The sequence below is a fragment of the Chiloscyllium plagiosum genome, chromosome 47, assembly GCF_004010195.1.
Source record: "Chiloscyllium plagiosum isolate BGI_BamShark_2017 chromosome 47, ASM401019v2, whole genome shotgun sequence".
NCBI classification, from domain to species: Eukaryota; Metazoa; Chordata; class Chondrichthyes; order Orectolobiformes; family Hemiscylliidae; genus Chiloscyllium; species Chiloscyllium plagiosum.
Window position 1 is genome coordinate 1,391,764 of NC_057756.1, and position 20,092 is coordinate 1,411,855.

The window sequence follows — 20,092 nt, forward strand, 5'->3', positions numbered from 1 at the left end:
AGACTACTGAATGGAACACAAACAACAGAAAAGAGATATTACAATAATAACGACTTGAAAGCCTGACCGATATGATTATTCCCCACAGTTTAACAAAGGTTTGTTATGATTTCTTGCAACATCACATAAACACACCCTTTCACAAAATGTTAAATTCAGAGGTTCTAAAAAGAGAAACGTTAGAGAGTGCGAGTCAGCCAGAGAACCACTGTTTTATCAAGGAATCTTTTCTCTCAGCAGCTTTCTTGAACCAAAAGCTTCAAACTAACCCAAACTATTAAAAAAACCTGAGCTGGGAGAACTGTCGAATTACTTTCCATTTTTAAAACCAAAAGGCCTACTCTGATGGTCGAATTAGGCAGTATCTGTTAGCCATTACTTAAGTAGTTACTTCAGGCGTAAGGGTACCTCTCCGTTTATTTACCCTCTCGAAAACAAAAGGCAACATAATCTTTTTAAAGGGGCAGCAGCATCACATGAGCAATTTTGGTGAATGGTTTGGCGTTCTTGTGAAGCTTTGTAAAGCTGTTTGACATATGTAAATGATCAATGACAGTAAATAGAATTGACGTTTAGAAGCTGCTTTTCTGGCAGAAATATCTGTATTCATGGCAAAGAATCTCAGCATCAGTTTTATTAATCACCCAGTGGATGAGGGCATCATTGATTGGGCGATATTTCTTGGCCAACCCAAGTTGCCATAGGGAATGGCTTCGAGCTGTAATCTTGAATTGTTACAGGAGTTTGCACATTCTCCCCGTGTCTGCTTGGGTTTCCTCCAGGTGCTCCGGTTTCCTCCCACAGTCCAAAGATGTGCAAGCCAGGTGAATTGGACATGCTAAAATGCCCATAGTGTTAGGTGATTAGTCAGAGGGGAAATGGGTCTGGGTGGATTACTCTTTGGAGGGTCGGTGTGGACAGGTTGGGGCTGCTTCTACACTGTTGGAAATCTAATCTAATCACTCCAGATGAATTTGTAAATGGCCGGAAATATAGCAACATTTGGGCTCCTATACCCGCACTTGTCTTGATTGTCTGCTTTTACTTTATCTTTTAGCTTCCTTTCTCCCCCTTCTTCCTTTCCTTTTTATTTACTTTTCACTCAAATTATCCAGGAATATAAGGAATAGATTTGAAAATCTATCCATCACCAATGATGACGTAAATACAATTCTAAGTTTTGGAATAATTCACCTTCAATTTTCTTTATTGGTTTTTCCCCTGTGAACAAAACATCATCATTATAGGAAATACATGTTAAGTTAAACTTCAGAACCGAACGTGTATCCCATATTTTAGCGCCAAACTGCCGAATGTACCATGCTCTTTTAGAATGTCAATTACTCAAGCAGGTATATAGGGTCTAAGATGCCGATGTGGACAACATTAAGCAATTTTGCCTTTAAATTCAGTCGTTTTCTCACCTTCAATAAACGTCCCGCGGACCGTTCTGTTCCTCTCCTTGAATTCTCTCTTTCAATTTAAGAGGGTAGGCTGCCCACCAATATTCATTACAGACTCACAGACTCCGAGAGTATACTGTGCTACATTATATAATTTAAGGACTTAAATACATTCTTAAATGCAACACGTATCTTCGCCCCTCCTCCATTGCCATAATTCTGCAGGGACCATTTGCTCTGTGAAACCCTTATCAAATTCGTCATCACTCCTAACATTTCTGCACTGTCCATTGCCTCTTTGCATGAAATTGTAGAATATGTAACAGTTGCCAATGTATCTCTTCCCGCCTCATCGTCCAACCAACAAGCATAGTCTTTTACTTTAATTACTTCATTCTAATTTACTGTAGACTGCATGATGACTGCATGAAACATACGCGCTGACATTACATATCACACTGCCCTTTCAGTTACTTTCAATCAAGTACGTCACCTTGCTCTCATGCAAACAATTTTGGCAGAGGTAAGCTATACTGCAACATAACACACGTAAGAAGAAGAATACCACATGTTCCTCTTAAGCAGTTTATCGCTTCCAAGACTCTACATTGGCAATTTTATAGGGGGACCTGCATATTATTACCTTTTTCTTAAATTATTCAATCCTCACCTCTCTTAACAACACTGCCAGTGTCTCGCAACTCAACCTCCACACGCACTCTTGCTTGCACCTTGATCACTTTATTCTCAGAGATATTCAATGTTCTTACTTCCACACCTTCATTAATCACATTTTAAAAATTGTATTTCTCCTATTTCCCACCATTACCAACCACAGTTTATTTCACTGTGAGAAGCTTTAAGAATGTTCCACTTGCTTTTCTCCACTCATCCACAATTTGAAATAAAAAGACAATTCCTGAAAATACTTTTTTGACAAAGAGTGACAGCAGCATGCAACTATAAATTTCTCCTTTTCGCCCAGGCATACTCAGACCAACTGAGCATGTCTAGAAGTTTCTGTTTTTTTTTTACGAAGGAAGGAGATAAATCAAAAGCTCTGCAGGAAAGCAAATTTAGTGTCTTGTCGGCTGGAGCAGGTCACATGTTTTGAATGCTGCTGTGAATTTCTGACTTTCCTACTTTTTCAGAACCTCTCTTCCAACACCACACATTTCCAAAACTATGGGGACACTCTACATTTGTCTGACTAGACGCAGATGTACAATACACAAGAAACTGCACCTTGAATTTGCATTGTTTGATAATAAGCATCCCTCCTCATGGACAGATTTAGGACTCCGAATGGGGAAAAGAAATGCTGTGCAATCTTCATTGACATCAAATGACGTTGAAGCAAGGTGAACAAGACATAATGTGGACACACCATAAACAAATTCAATGAGGTGGCTTTACTAAATTGATATGCTGTAATGCACTGTATTTCATTATTGCCATTATATCTTACGGGGAGTGCATAAATTGTTATGATTCCTTAGTCATCATAATGCGATGGCCACTGTTAAAACACTAAAGAGCGCTTTGCATACATGGGTACATTTCTGTCCGCGAAATGGTTGTTTGTAGTCCAGTCTTTCAACGAATATTGCATAACGTATTGCACAATTAATTTGTAGCATATTGAGATCGGTCACTATTGAAAATAAAGTAAAAATCTCTGACTGGATCCGAAATTTAGGATATACAATAAAGACGAAATGAAATCAAGCATGATATGAGTGGGAGAAATGAACGTTGATCTTCCTCAGAAATATTTCCTGATTGATGACCAGAATGATATGTTTTACTAATTTTTTTTCTTGCTGTAGATGCAGTATACATAGCTTTATTTCATTCAATATTTTACCTTTTTTACGCAATTCATTCTCTGTAGAGTGAATTAATTGAACAATAAATGGTGAAAACCTTATTTTTACTTACTAACGAAGGATGATTATGATAAAGTGAGAAGCTTAAAAAAGCAGAACCCCGCATTTAAAAAAAAACAGAAAATCATTTGGATACTGCTGCAAGTGGAATGATACTGTGCATGTCTTTTTTGTCAGAACTGATACAATGATAAAACTTTCAGTGGAAGCAACCATTTATATCTCATGAAATACATGAGCCAGTCAATGGCCAGTTTTCATTAACCAGTCAGATTTGATTAGTTTATGCGTTTCCACAGTATATATATATCGAGATACAGTTACCATATACTATTTAATTCTTGTTGATGCAATGTGTGCTACGATTTTTTTCTGTTTATGTTAGAAAACGCTCAAAGTTTGAAGATACCCAATCACTATCAGATATAAATAGGTTACATATGCTCATTCTAAACTGGTAATTAGACCGAGGAGCAGCTTTCTGTGAAATAAACCTTCCAGTGTTGATAAATAAAAATGTGATGTTATAACATGGACAACAATGTTGTAAATCCACACTGCATATGATATTGGCAGACAAAGAGGGCGAAAGATTACTAGTCAGTGACGGAAATCGAAACATACACATTTGGAGAAGTATAACATCTGGCACTATTCATCACCAAACGTGGATAACGCTGGTGGCAGAGAATGGTTGAGTCATCGTTATGACTTGAGCTCCAGTGGCCCAAGGCGGGGTCGAGGTCATTCTGAGAGCCTTGGTTGTCCTTGTGGATAGGTTGAACATAAAGCGTGGATCCCAGTAAAGATGCTTCGCCATTTGGTAAAGGATACGAAAAGCTAGCCTCTGGAAGAAATCTACCTCTTCTACCTTTCACAGTGGAATCTGAAATGATTGACTTCTTCCTGCATTCAACCCAGACGAGAAAGAAAACATGCTGATCAACTCACAAGGTTTAAAGCTTTCTTTGCAATCAGTGACTAAAACAGATATGTTAACTAGAGTGTTATGTTCTCCAAGGAATTACACAGTGCAATTTGTGGAGCTACCATTGTGGTAAAACGGCCAATTTGTCCTGTGAGGAGGGGTTACTCGGGTAGCAACTTTGGAAGAAACCACACTGTACCATGCAAGGTAACTCAGTGTTGTTGTTCAATCTTTGTGCATCAGAAACCTATTCTTAGTGGTACTCGCTTTGTCTCAGCTCCAGTCCCAAGAAATTTTTGAAATGTCTAATAATCATGATTGCAACAACCACATTTGACAACATTGCTAAGTTGTATTTTGCAACATCTCAAAGACATGCAGCTATTTGAACTTAAATCTCTGGAAGAAAAATGCGTTTACGAAACTCTATGTTAGAACTTCATGAATCATCTGACCAAGACACACACCGATATGTCCAGAGGTCGCAGTCAGCTGCTGCAGCAACAGAAAACTCTTATGCAAATAATTAAAGTTTCTTTCCATAAAACATCCGTTTATGTTTTATCACCATGTTTTCTTTTGACTGATAATCTTAGAAATCCTTCCCTTCCATAAACCTATCTACGCCTGCCTGAAACACCTTTTATGACTCTATCCCCATCGCTTTTTGCATCACAGCGTTTTACAGCCCTGTGAGTAAAAGAAAAGCACTTCCTAATTCCTTCCCTTGAAAGGGTGATACAAGAATTTAGTATTCGGTTTTAGATTTGAAACTGAGTTATATAATTATCAGTCTGTGAAAGTAGTTTAAGGCCAATCTTTCCAGGACCATGACTTTAAGCCAATGCATGCCACTAAGTTGGTGACATCAAAGCTACCTAGAGTGTTAATTGAAGTTTGTATATACCATCATGCTTTATGACAGCAGAGAGAAAAAAGAAAAAAAAAGATATCATTACATCTAAGAAGAATAAGTTTACAAAAAAATCTTTTAGATCAGTTCAATGGAGACCTCATTAAATTGCGGTGCAATATGATCTCTCCTCGAGCAGGATATTATTCAGAAGCGATCAAGAGCAGACTTTACCACTGTTTCAGATGGTAGCAAAAATAACTTCGTGGCTATCAGTCTTTGCTTCACAGAGATCTTTTCTGGTTATTAAGAAGCTGAGCCAGTGTTAGAATTCAGTATGTGAATAGCAGCGAACTAAGGGTTTCAAAACTCAGAGAACAAAAACTGTGAAGAAACAGGTAAGTGGAAATAACAAATTGTAGAAGAAAGGAAAACATATCTAGATTTTCTTTCACTGCCTCATGATATATGTTTGGGGAGAAGTTCGCATTTCCTTTGCTGCGCAATGGGAAACATCTCAGTCTGTATGGCGTTCACCTGTAAACTCTTATTTATTTTCTTAGCAAGATAGCATTGTTTCAAATTTCGCTGACAAGAAGGAAAATTATAATATTCTCAACTGAATGATAATTTTAAAAAGAACAGCGTCCAGTCTGGAACGAATAGAGTTATGAAGAACTTTGCAGCCGGATGTGTCCTCAAATATGCAAAAAGAAGAATCGATTAATTGCAGAACTGGTTGTATGCTGTTTTGGAAATTCAACAAATCACTGGACAATATTACAACCTATTGACACGTTATTGAAAAAGAAATACATGACTTGAATATTTAAAAAAATCAGCGGCAATATAGATGGAATTATTGTTCAGTTTGCAAGAATTGAATCAACATAAATGTCTGTTGCCTTCGAATAGTGGCCTGATATTATCATAGAGAAAAGTGGACTTCAGGAAACCATAGAGTTTTTTTTTATGACGACTGATATTAGATGTCGTGGCTGCTTTACTGAGACCAGTTGAGAATGAAAAAAAAAAAAACTGTTTGGATCATTTTATACAAATTATTCCACCTGTGTTGTTAGAATGTGTAGATCTGATTGCATGAAATGCTCCAGTGCTGATATCCTTATAAGGTGATATCCTTATCTTCGAGCCAGGAGGCAAGGGTTGATGTCCTCTCCTGCCTTACTAGCACCTCTGACATGAACAGATTGTTTAGGAAATATCTCGAAACGAATTTCGATATGTAGCCTCGATGCATCGTCTTCTCGACCATTGATATGATTTGGAATATCATCTGGTGTTTCTCCAGATAAATTTCTCAGACATTGTTGTTGCACATCTGAAGAACTTTGTATCATCTTCGGTACTCATAAACCTTAATTCCCACCTTTTGAATCCCACTGTGAACATGGCTTCTTTCTCTTTTATAAGAACACACCCTAAAATAAAACAGTATGCCCAAGCTTTCACTGTCCTGATATTTTATAACGAATCACGTCTCAAATACTACTTGGCTGGACTCTTATGCAGTGAAGTCGGCGCTTTATTTCAGTAGCATTACAGAAATATAAATGTTAATTAGGAAAGTCCTGCTCACCTAACTCTTGTACTCTCTTCTTCAAAGCAAATATTTCTGTTTGTTTATTAAATAAAATACAAGTTCAGTTGTTACATTGAGCGATACTTTAAGGGTTGCATTTCATTTGTGTTTCAATATCAATAAGTTAACACTGTGATGAACGCAATTCTGAAATATAATTGTTTCTGTCGCCTCTGCAAAAAATAGTAAAAACGTCTCATATAATGATATGAAAACAGAAGAATACCGGATGTTCATAGTCTTAAATTATTAAATGTATCCCTGTGTTACCCTTCAAAGACATACTTCTTTCCAAGTATTTATCCTGTTAGTGTTTAATATGCCCCAGTCTGTATCAATTCCAGGGCAAGATATGAACATTATTGAAAGGTATTGTGCATTATGGCAGTAATTGTTAGGCCTAATACTTTACAAAAAGACAGCTGAAATATTGTTCGAATTATCCAGAAAAAGTGAAGTTAACAAGAAAAATACTTGTAGTTGAAATTATTTTCTGTTATGGGGCGCCAGAAGAAGAAAGCAATATTGCAGATTTGTGAGAGAATAGGCAAATCTCCCAGCATTCAAAGATAATCTCGAGAAAAAGAAAGCGAAGTTATGCGCAATATGCCAGATTATAATACCACACAGGACCCAAAGATGCACGAAACACTCAACACACTCCAAATTTGCAGAAGGCTGTTTGATTGCTCACTTCATCTACTTTCTCCAAGTTATTGGTCATTTTCCAACCTTTTTAATCTGTGTGCCTCGAGGGCATTTATAATGGATATCATGAGTGCAAAGATTAGGGGTCTTGGTGTAACTGAGCAGATTATATCGTCCTCAGAGTCATATTGTGTTAACAGACATACTATATGATTATTCATAAATCAGAGCACACGAGTTCGCATGTCTCCAGATATTACCAGATGAACAATTCGCAACATCAAAATATTAATTGTAAAGTAGAGACAGCTAAGTCAAGAATAATGAACAGTCATGCAGCATAATATGTCATGGTCTTACGATAGCCACCAGAAGTTAGGATTTGTGAGGAATGTTAGGAGAACCTTGGCAAGCCGTCATCTGCCCGAATTAACAGAAATATGAAATTATATATCAATCTGGATAGTATAGAACGTCACTGGATTAAAGGTCCATAGAATGCACAATAACTGCGGACATCTTGCTCAGTTTCAAGAATTAATCCAATTGATTGCTTATTGTCATCGATTATTTGGTTTTTATTATCAGAGAGAAGAGTGGATTTTAGAAAACCATAAAGTTTGTATGACAACTGATTTTAGATGCTGTAGCTGACATTACTGAGATTAGCTGTCACTTACAAAAAACCAACACAAGTAGACAAAAATATCTGGGGCACACGCACCATTAAGGAATTCTCCTTATCTCAGTGAAAAGCTAACTTGTATGGATAGACTTTACATAATGATATCACAACAACAAAAGTAGTTACATCGAGCAGAACCATAATCCAGTTTATCTAATTTACACGTATCGACTAAATAATTATTGCATTGAGCATAACAGGTTAAAATCAGATAGAGAAAATGAGGAAGACCTCAGTAAAAAGATTAAGAGCTAACATAATCAGAAGAAAGCATAACGCTAAAAGAAAAGAAAAAGAAATGCATCAAGTATCAGCAAAAGAAAAATCATCAAGTAAAATAGTGGAGGCAATGGCCTAATGATCTTATAGCTGGACATTTATTCCAAACGCCCAGGTAAAGTTTGGGGGATTTGGGTTTGAATTGCATCATGACAATACGTGGAATTTGAAGTAAACAAAAATCTGGAATTCCAAATCTAATGATGACCATGAATCATTTGTCGGTTGTTGATTGTTCGTTCACGAATGCTGTTTAGGGAAGCAAACTGCCATCCACACCTGGTCTGGTCTACTTGTGACTCCCGGTCCACAATAATTTGGTTGACTCTTAATTTGCTTTTGAGCAATTAAGAATGGACAATAAATTGTGGCCTGGTTCTTGACGCCCATGGCCTATGATTAAATAGCAAAACTGTCAAGAATATTGATATGATGCATTAATGTTGTTACAGGATCAAAGGAGATTAATACATCAGCTGCACCTTCTGGAACAAACAGAATAGGAATGGGTGGAGTAACCCCATAGATCTGACAGGGTCTGTGGAGTTGGAAACACAATAAACACTTGGAGCCGTGCATGACTCTTCAGAGCTGAATGTTTCGAGGATAAAGTTATATCAAAGATTATGGGTGTAGCGGTAGGAGGCGGGAGAGTGAAAACAAATGAGTAGAGGTGGAAAGGAAGCCTAGAAAAAAAAGAAAAGAAGTATAAAACGCAAGCAGGTGAAGGACATTTTTGACATGAAACCAGGTATGAAAATATAGTTGGTGATAATGGTGCAATGAATGGTTGAAAATGTGTTTGCTGAAACCATACAATTTCGTCATGGGTTTGAAGAAGTAGATACTTGAGTTGGAGGGAGGCTTTGAAAACTTTTAACATTGAAGTTGAACCCGCACTGCCATGAAGCACCAAATCCAAATGTGAGGATGCTGCTCCTCTAACAAGGTTAGGTTGCCCTTGGTTTCTGTTCCAGAGGGATCGGAAACACATTGATTCCAAAACGTCTAGGTTCTTTTTTTGAATAATTTAAAAAAAACAAACAAACACGTGTTCAGTGAAAGAGGAGAAGCCAGTTCTTCCAGCACAGCTTGTTTTGGTTTTAGCAAACAGTAAGTTTTTTTGCTCAGTTTCAGTGGGGGAATCTAAAAGAAACAACTACATGACGGAAGGTGTTCCATGTTCAATCTCTCTGCCATGATGGAAGTTATTCTGGCAGTTATGTAGTTAACCTCGTGTTGCAATGTATGTTTGGGATCATGTTACAGGCTCCAGTAACAGATAATTTGAGTGCATTATGATAGACTAGTCAAATCATTGGTAGATGAGTTAATGCTGAAGACGATGGTGTTGCAATGTGATAGGTTAAGCATGATGGAGGGAGTCGGTGTGGCAGATGATAATTAGTTTAGAAAGACAAAGCAAGCTAGCATGATTGGCTATGCACATGTTATCTGATAAGTGTGGGACCAACAAATTGTATAAACTGGAGGAGGACAAAGAACTTGTGGGGAGACAGGGAAGACATTTTGCTGGTTCCCACAGCTTTGATTTTGCAAGATTAAAGTTTAAGTTCATGAAGGATATTCTGCATGTCCTGGTAATTTTTTGCAGAGCATTGAGTGAGTCCTCCACAACAATATCTCTCTCTCTCCTTTAAGATCCTGAACAGAGAACATAGAACATAAAAGATTACAGCACAGTACAGTCCATTCGGCTCTGCATGTTGCTCTGACCTGTGAAACCAATCGGAAACACAACTGAGTACATTATTCCGTTCTTGTCCAGATGCCTATTCAAGCACCATTTAAATGCCCTCTACTAATTTTGCACGCAGTGTATTCCACGTCCCTTCTACTCTCAGAGTAAAGGAACTGCCTCTGAACCCTGTCATATTCTTTCACCTCTCAGTTTAAAGCTTTGTCCTCTCATGCCAACCATCGCCATCAGCATTCGAGTAAACAGGCTGTCGCTGTCTAACGTAACTAACCCTCTGATTATCTTATATGTTTCAATTAATTCATCATTCAACCTTCTCTCTAACGAAAACAAGTCCCTCAGAGTTTCCTCGTAAGACCTTCCATCCATATCTGGCAACAGCCTATTAAATCACCTCTGAAACCTTTCCACATCATTCCTAAAATTCCACATTCAGAACTGTATGCAATAATCCAAGTGTGGCCCGCACCAGTATTTTGAACAACTGCTGCATGACCTTATGGTTCCAAAACTCAATCCATCTACCATTAAAAAGTGGACACACCGTATGCCTTCTAAACAACCTGATCAACCTGGGCGGCAACTTTCAAGGAATTATTCACCTGAACACGGATCTCTCTCTGCTCATTTACACGACAAAGAATTTTACCATTAGCCCAGCACTCTGCATTTCTTTTACCCCCTCCAAAGTGAATCACTTCACACTTCTCCGCATTAAACTCCATTTGCCACCTCTCAGCCAGGTTCTGCAGCTTATCGATGTCCCTCTGTCACTTACAACATCCTTCCTCACTATCCGCAACTCTACCGACCTTAAAGTCATCTAAAACAGATTCTTGCGTACACCAGCAGTAATGGCACTCCAGGATAAATATTTCACATTAACAACCGCCCTCTGTCTTCTTTCAGCGAGCCATTTACTGATCCAAACCGCTCAGTCACCCTTGATTCCAAGACTCTGTATTTTGTGCAGTAAACTACTGTGGAGAACATTATCAAATGCCTCATGAAAATTCATATGCAACACATCAAGCACTTTACCCTCATCTGCATATATTGTCACCTTGTCAAAGAACTCAATAAGGTTTGTGAAGAACAATGTACCCTTTACAAAAACGTGTTGATTATTCCTAATCAATTTATCCCTTCACAGATGATTATAAATCCTATCTCTTATAATCCTTTCCAACAATTTATGCACAATAGAAGTAAGTCTAACCGATCTATAATTAACAGAGTTATCTCTACTCTCCTTCTTGAACAAGAGAAAAAAAAATGCTATCCTCCATTTTTCTGGCACTAATCCTGTAGAAAATGACGACATAAAGATCAAAGTCAGAGGCTCGGCAATCTCCTCCCCGATTTTCCAGAAAATCCGAGGATAAATACCATCCAACCTCGTGGATTTATCTACTTTTATACTTTCCAGGATTGCTAAAAACTCCCCCTTGTGACCGTCAATCCCGTCTAGTTTAGCAGCCTGTATCTCGGTATTCTCCTCGACAACATTGTCTTTTTCTCAAGTGAAAACTTCTCCTATCTCCTCTGACTCCAACCACAACTTACCACTACTATGCTTTAATTGGCCCTAAACCTCTTCTAGTCATTCTTTTACTCTGGTATACTATCGAAAGCCTTAAGGTTTTCTTTGATCCTATCAGCCAACGAATTCTCATGTACCCTCCTGGCTCTTCTTAGTTTGTTGCTTCGGTCTTTTCTGGGGTGGTTGTAACTCTCAAGCCCCCGAACTGAGTCATCACATCTCATCCTAACATAAGCCTTCTTCTTCCTCTTGATGAGAGAGTCAACGTCCTTAATAAACCACGGCTACAGCTCGATAACTTCCTTCTTGTCTAATCGGTATATAATTATTAAGGACACGCAGTAGCTCTTCCTTGAATAAGCTCCACATTTCAATTGTACACATCCCCTGCAGTTTCCTTCCCCGTTCTTCGCATCCTAAAGTTTGCCTAATGACTTCGTAATTATCTTTTTCCCCAGCTATAACCCTTGCCCTGCGGTAGAATTAATTGCTTTCCGTTACTAAGCATCATCGAATTGTGGTAACCATCACCAATGTGCTCTCCTAACTCCAAATCTAACAGCTGGCCTGGTTCATTAACTAATACAAAGTATAGTGTGACCACGCGCCTTGTTGGCCTCTCTACATACTGTGTCAGGTACTCTGCTGCGCATGTTGGACTGAAGCTGACCCATGTAATGTATTAGAACTATAGCGTTCCCGGTCAATATTTGGAAAATTAATGTGCTCCATAACAACTACCCTCTCACTCTCGCATCTATTGAGGATCATCTGTGGTATCCTATCATCCACATCTCCGGAGCTATTCGGAGGCCAATGGAAGACTCTCAACTCCCCTGTGATTGATTTTACCGTTTTTGCCAAGTGGTGTTCTCGGGGACTGTTGCAAACATTTGGTACAGCATCATGAAGTTTGGATAGTCTTTTGGATTTTCGGATAGTTTATCTTATTCTGTATCCTGCTTTTTTTTCGTCGTGTTTTATTCGGTAATCTTGCAAATAAATTCTGTTTTGTTTAAAACTAAGTGGTTGTACCAGCTTCACCACTCCTGGAATATGCACTGTACACCTTTTCAGAACAACCAGCAAAGTTAAGGTCTGGGCTACTGTCTTGAAAAGTTTTGATCGGAGTCTGGCCAGATCTTTAACATAAATACGTTGTGTAGCTCCTCCAGCTTACGTATTTTCAATCTCAGGTGAAGAATGGGCTTTTATATTCATGCATATGGACTTTTACACCACTCCACTCTTTTTATATGTTTACTTGAATGGTTATGAACACAGATTTGCAGTGGAAGGAGAAATGTGTAACGTCGTTTTAAGACGCTGTATGATCTGTTTCTGATATGTCATTCCTGAAGAAGGATACAAAGTCATATGTATGTGTGAGTGTGTGTGTGTGCGTGTGTATACACGCATGGTTGTGTAAACATTATATCATATTCTACTGGGAGCACGTTACTGAAGGAAATGGAGGTTAGGGATTGTAGATTAGCTGGCCATAACTTTGTAATGATACTAAATAAAGGTTTAAAGCCAGATTAAGAAAGTGGGTAAAAACGTGTCAGATTTATTGCTAGGTGTAAGATATGAGTTTTTACATCATAGCAAGACGAATACCTGAGTTCAATAAGATTTTAGTGGAGCAAGATGACTGAAATATGCAGAAAACAGGGATTTTCGAGTTCTTGTATGAAGATCACAAAAATGGCACGTAGATTCTGTGGGTGACAAAAAAGGAAAACAAAATATTGGCCCTTTATAATAAAGACAATGGAGTATATAGATAAAGAGTTTTGATAAAACTATAAAAGGCAACAATCAAGCAGTTTGGATCATCAAGAACATCTCTGAAATGACAGCCAGACTACTGCGACCACTAGGACTTATAATAGCACACAAACCAACAGCCACTCTCAGACAACAACTCACCAAAACGAAGGACCCGATACCCAGCATGAGCAAAACTAATGTAGTGTACAAAATCCCATGCAATGACTGCACAAAACACTATATAGGACAAACAGGAAGACAGCTAACGATCCGCATCCACGAACATCAACTAGCCACGAAACGACACGACCAGCTATCCCTAGTTGCCACACACGCAGACGACAAGCAACATGAATTTCACTGGGACAACACTGCCATTATAGGGCAAGCGAAACAAAGAACAGCCAGGGAATTCCTAGAAGCATGGCACTCATCCACAAACTCCATCAACAAACACATCGACCTGGACCCAATATACCGGCCACTACAGCGGACAGCTAAAACTGACAACCGGAAGCGGCAGGGACAGGCCACTATAAATGCCGGAGGAAACACCACAGACGCGCTTCACAGGAGGCTCCCAAGCACTGAGGATGCCACCTAGACAGGGGACGAAACGTTTGCAAAAAAAACTTCCAGCTCGGCGAACAGAACCACAGCAACGAGCACCCGAGCTACAAATCTTCTCACAAACTTTGAATATTTGCAATATTCATAGGACTGCTAATGAAGAAGCGGCCAGATGTATGAAGGTGGACAAATGTCCCGATTCTAACTAAATATATCCAAGAACACTGAAAAAGGCTAAATAAGAAATTATGTTGGCCCTGGCTGATATTTTTGCATTACCATTAGCTGCAGGTGAGGTGCCAGAAGGCTAGAATGTAGTAAATATTGTGCCGTTTTTCAAGAAATGCAAATGAAAACCTGGGAAATATAGTCCAGTAAACCTGATATCTGTGGTATGTACGTTAGTTGAGAAGATTCTGAGAACTAAGATATACATGCTTTTGAAAAGAGAGGCTTTCGGTTAGGAATAGTCAGCATGGCTTTGTGGGTGGAAAATCATGCCTCACAAATCTGTTAGAGTTCTTTGAGGAAGTGACCAGGAAGGTTGACGAGGGCAGGGTAGTAGACACAGTGTATATGGATTTCAGTAGCGCCTTTGGTTCTATATCGTAGGCTGCTCTGGAAGATTGGTTCACATGGAAATCATTGGGATATGGCAAATTGTTACCAGGGCGCAAGGATCTGAGCTATGGGGAGAGGTTGGACAAGCAGCGTTTTTTTTTTCTTAAGAGTGTAGGAGACTAAGCAGGATCTTATAGAAGTGTATATCATCATGAGAGCCATTGTTAGTGTGAATAGACTGTCTTTCTTCGAGGGTTGGGGAAATCAAGGACTCGAGGGCATCACTTTACAATTAGAGTAGAAAGCATAAAAAGGAACTTGACGTCAATATTTTTCTCTGAAGGGTGGTACACATGCGGAATGAACTGCCAGCGGAAGTGGTTGACACAGTTATACTAACAACATCTAAAAAAACACATTTGGGCAAAATATGGATGTAAACGGTTTAGAAGGACATGATCTAAGTGCAGGGAAATGTGGTTAGCGTTTATGGAAATTTTGGTCTTCGTGGACCAGTTTGGCCTAAAAGGCCTATTGTATTTTAGGACTCGATGAATCTATGGATTCTTGCGTGACAAATAATATTGAATCAGAAAAGTGTGACTGTTGCAATTAAAGTATTGACTGAAGCAAATGACAATGCTAGGGTTGCAAAAAGGACGGTTGGGGATTCATCTACTGAGGTATTATGGGCTGAGGTTAGAAGCAGGAAAGGAGAGCTAACCCAGTTGTGAGTGTTCTGTCGGCCTCCGAAGTGTTCCGAAGATGCAGAGATCAGGATAACAAAGATGATCCTCGAAAGCAGCGAGAGTGACAGGGTAGTAGTTATGGGGGACTTTAAATTTCAAATATTGACTGGGAATTCGATAATTCCAATGCTACAGATGGGTCATTTGTTGTCCAAAGTGTACAGGAAGCTTTCCTGATACACAGTGTAGACATGTCAACAAGGAGGGAGATCATATCAGATTTGTTATTGGACAATGAACCTAGTCAGGTGTTAGATTTGGAAGTAGTGGGTGAGTACTTTGGTGATAGTGACCACAATTCAGTGTGTTCACTTTATGATGGAAAGAGGCAGGTGTTTACGGCAGGGCCAGAGCTATAACTGGTGGAAAAACGATTATGATGCGATTAGGCAAGATTTAGGATGCATAGGATGGGGAACGAAACTGGAGGGGATGGGCACAATTGAAATTCCAGCTTATTCAAAGAGCAGCTACTGTGGATCCTTGATAAGCATGTCAGGCAGGAAGGAAGTCATCGATCACGGGAGCTGTGGTTTACTTAGAAAGTTAAATCTGTCAAGAGGAAGAATAAGGCTTATGTTAGGATGAGATGTGTTGGCTCAGTTAGGACGCTTGAGAGTTACAAGTTAGCCACGAAAGTCCTAAAGAGAGAGTTAAAAGAGCCAGGAGGAGACATGAGAACTCGTTGACGAATAGGATCTTGGAAAGTCTTAAAGCTTTCTACAGGTACATCAGGAATAAAATAAATGACGAGTAAGATTACGGTCAATGAGGGATAGTCATGTGAAGTTATGTGTGGAGTCAGAGGAGATAGGATCAGCGGTAAATGCATACCTTTCATCAGTATTGACACTAGAAATACACAATGTTGGCGGGGAGAATACTGAGATAAAAGCTACCAGATGGGATTGAGGTTCATAAGGAGGATGTGTTAGCAATTCTGGAAAATGTGAAAATAAATAAATTCATTGGGACGGATAGGATTTATCGTAGGATTCTTTGGGATGCCAGTGAAGAGATTGCCGAGCGTTTGGCTTTGATTTTTAACTCGTCATTGTCTACAGGAATAGTGTGAGAAGACTGGAGGAAAGCAAATGTTGTCTCCTTGTTCAAGGAGGGGAGTAGAGATATCCCTGGTAATTATAGACCTGTGAGCCTTACTTCAGTTATGGGTAAACAAAGGGCTAATGCCCGAAACGTCGATTCTCCTGTTCCCTAGATGCTGCCTGACCTGCTGCGCTTTTCCAGCAACACATTTCAATCATGGATAGACATAGATAAGCTGCAGAGCTAAGAAAAGAGTTGTCAAATGGCGTTTATTGCGGAAAAGTGTGAGGTGATACACTTTGGAAGGCATAGCATGAATAACGAGTACTGGGCTGAAGGTAAGATTCCGAGTAGTGTAGATGAGCACAAAGATCTCGATGTCCAAGTACACAGATCCTTGAACGTTGCCACCCAGGTTTTTAGGATGGTTAAGAAGGCATAAGCTTTTATTGGTGGAGGAATTGAGTTTCGGAACCATGAAGTCATGCTGCAGCTGTACAAAACTCTAGTGCATCTACACTTGAATAGTGTGTACAATTCTGGTCACTGCATTATAGGAAGGATGTGGAAGCATTGGAAAAGGTTCAGAGGAGATTTACTAGGATGTTTTTGGTATGAAGGCAGGTCTTACGAGGAAAAGCTGAGTGACTAAAGGCTGTTTTCATACAGAGAAGAACATTGTGAATTGAAGAGGGTTAGATGGGTGGGCAGTGAGAGCCTTTTTACTCAGGTGGCGATGGCTAGCTCGAGGGGACATGGCTTTAAATTGAGGGTGACAGATGCAGGGCAGACGTCAGAATTCGGACGTCAGACATTTAAATGGTCATTGGATAGGCATATAGAATACGAGCATGGAATAGTGTAGTTTAAATGGGCTTCAGATTAGTTTCACAGGATGGTGCAACATCGAGTGTTTAAGGGCCTATACTGAGTAGTAATTTTCTATGTTTGATGTTCTTAACCAATCCTCTAATGTTGTACCGCAACTGTCAGGAATTACCAGAAAAAAACTTTGAATGCTTCCAGCTTGTGCCGGCCAACTAGGATATGTTTTATGACAATACCAACTCAGCACATGTGAGGACTTATCACATCGAAGTTAAACAAAAGAAACAAAATGATGTAGTGTGAAATAGGCTATGCCTTACATTCACTTTGTAACAAAATTCAAATAACAATTTATGCATTAAGCAGTTCACAAAGTCTTCCCATCCTCGTTAATGTTTATGCTACCTGCATCTTTTTCACGTAACTCCTCATCTGTAACACAAGACAGAATAAATGGCAATGGTTATGTTTAATTAGTAACATAAGTAACTTATAACTAGATACTACTTAAAATTTGTCAGTTGCCATGAAGTGCGCAGAAGAGAAGCTTGTCATTCAGTGTACAGAATTGTTTCTTGATTTGTGCTGAGTGTGATCGAGACCGTAATAGAGTCATAGAATGGAAACATACTCTTCGGTGCAACTCGTTATTCCAACCAGATATCCCAAATTAATCCAGCCACATTTGCTAGCATTAGGCCTATATACTTCTAAATGGATATTGCTATACATCTCCCCATCCAAATGCCTTTTTAAATTGTTTAGATTAGATTACATTACATTACATTACAGTGTGGAAACAGGCCCTTCGGCCCAACAAGTCCACACCGACCCGCCGAAGCGAAGCCCACCCATACCCCTACATTTACCCCTTACCTAACACCACGGGCAATTTAGCATGGCCAATTCACATGACCCTGCACATCTTTTGTGACTGTGGGAGGAAACCGGAGAACCCGGCGGAAACCCACGCAGACACGGGGAGAACGTGCAAACTCCACACAGTCAGTCGCCTGAGGCGGGAATTGAACCCGGGTCTCAGGCGCTGTGAGGCAACAGTGCTAACCACTGTGCCACCGTGCCACCCACAAATTAGTTTCACAGGATGGTGCAACATCGAGTGTTTAAGGGCCTATACTGAGTAGTAATTTTCTATGTTTGATGTTCTTAGCCAATCCTCTAATGTTGTACCGCAACTGTCAGGAATTACCAGAAGAAAAACTTTGAATGCTTCCAGCTTGTGCCGGCCAACTAGGATATGTTTTATGACAATACCAACTCAGCACATGTGAGGACTTATCACACCAATTTTGTATCCAAATGACTAGTTCTCCCCGTATTCCACGTAACCTAACCTTGTTGATCTGTTGACCATGTGGAGATTGTTACTTGTAACAATCTCCAACACTTCCTATGGAAGTTAATTCCATCAAAGCACTTTCCATTGCATGAAAAATGTTTTCCCTTGGGTTCCATTTAAATCTTTCTCCTCTCACTTTAAACCTGTGCCGTCTTCGTTTGGACTCCCCTATCCTGAGGAAATGACCTTGACTATTCAACCCATCCGTGCCCCTTATGATTTTATAAATCTCAATAAGGTCACCCCTTGCCACTCCTCTGCCCATAGACCCATCTGATCAAGGTCCCAATGTGCTTTAAGGCAACTTTCTTCGCTGTCCACTATATCATAAACTTTGATGTCCTCTACTAACAATACTTCCGAAATTCACATTCAGATCATTTATACAAAGTTACCGAGGTCTCCAGTCCATAAAGAAACCCTTCACCACCAATGTCTGTTTCCTACCTTCTAACCAATTTTGTATCCAAATGACTAGTTCTCCCCGTATTCCACGTAACCTCACCTTGTTGATCTGTTGACCATGTGGAAACTTGTTGAACGCCTTATTGAAGTCCACATGGAGAATGTCCACCAGTATGCCTTCATCACTACCCTCCTTACTTCATCAAAGCATCTCAATGAAATTATTGAGATACGACTTTCCACACTCAAAGCTATTTTAACTGAATCAATCAGTCTTTGCCTTTCCAAATTTGTGTAAATCCTATCCCTTAAAATTCCCTCCAACAACATGCTGACTACTGATGTCAGACTGACTGGTCTATACTTCCCTGTTTTTTTGTTACCACCTTTCTTACATAATGGCACCTCGTTAGTCAACCTCCAATCATTCGGCACCTCGCCCATTGTTATCGATAATGCCAATTTGAAATTGAATTAAACAGGTGTTTTGTAAATTTATGCACTATAAAGGAAATAAGCAAGAACGCGAAAAGCAAGGGAGAAATCTTGACTAAAAAAAACGCTTAAATGGATAAAGGTGCCATTGGTTAGGCTAGCATTTATTCCCCGTCTTAATGGCCTAAATAAAATTTGTTACTAGGCTGCTGGTGGCCGTTCTTGTGGGTATGTTCGCTGAATTGGGAATTTGTTTTACAGATTTTTTATCCCCTTTTGCTGTGACAGCCTCAGTGTTGTGGAGCATCCTGCGAAACGCTGCTCTACTGCGTCTGTTGGAATTTAATTGGTTTCGTTCTAGCTGCATCCAATTGCTTGTACCGGTTGTTCATTGCAATGTTCGGTATATTGAGTCTTGGACAATATGTTTGTTAATATTGCTCGCATCTAACTACTCAGATAAAAAGGACAACAAGTTTGACTGGTATAACACAACAATAATAGAACAAGCCAAACAAAGGACAGCCTGGGGCGGTGACTCAGTGGTCAGCACTGTTTCCTCACAGCATGAGGCTCAAGTTTGATTCCAGCGTTAAGTGACGGTCTGTGGAGTTTTTACTTTCTCCACGTGTCTACCCGGGTTTCCTACAGTTGCTCTGGTTTCCTCTGACAATCCAAAGATGTGTAGTTTAGGTGAATTGCGCATATTGGCCAGGGATGTGTAGGTTATGTGCATTAATCATGGGGAATAGAGCGTTGTAGGGAACAATTTGAGGGTGCAGACATGCAAACCAATCCTTTCTCATTAATACG

At 39.5% G+C, this 20,092-nt stretch overlaps 1 pseudogene; it reads left to right on the top strand.

The window, feature by feature from the left end:
- Positions 1-4,100: 4,100 nt before the first annotated feature.
- Positions 4,101-4,665, top strand: LOC122544230 (annotated as a pseudogene).
- The last annotated feature ends 15,427 nt before the right edge of the window (positions 4,666-20,092 follow it).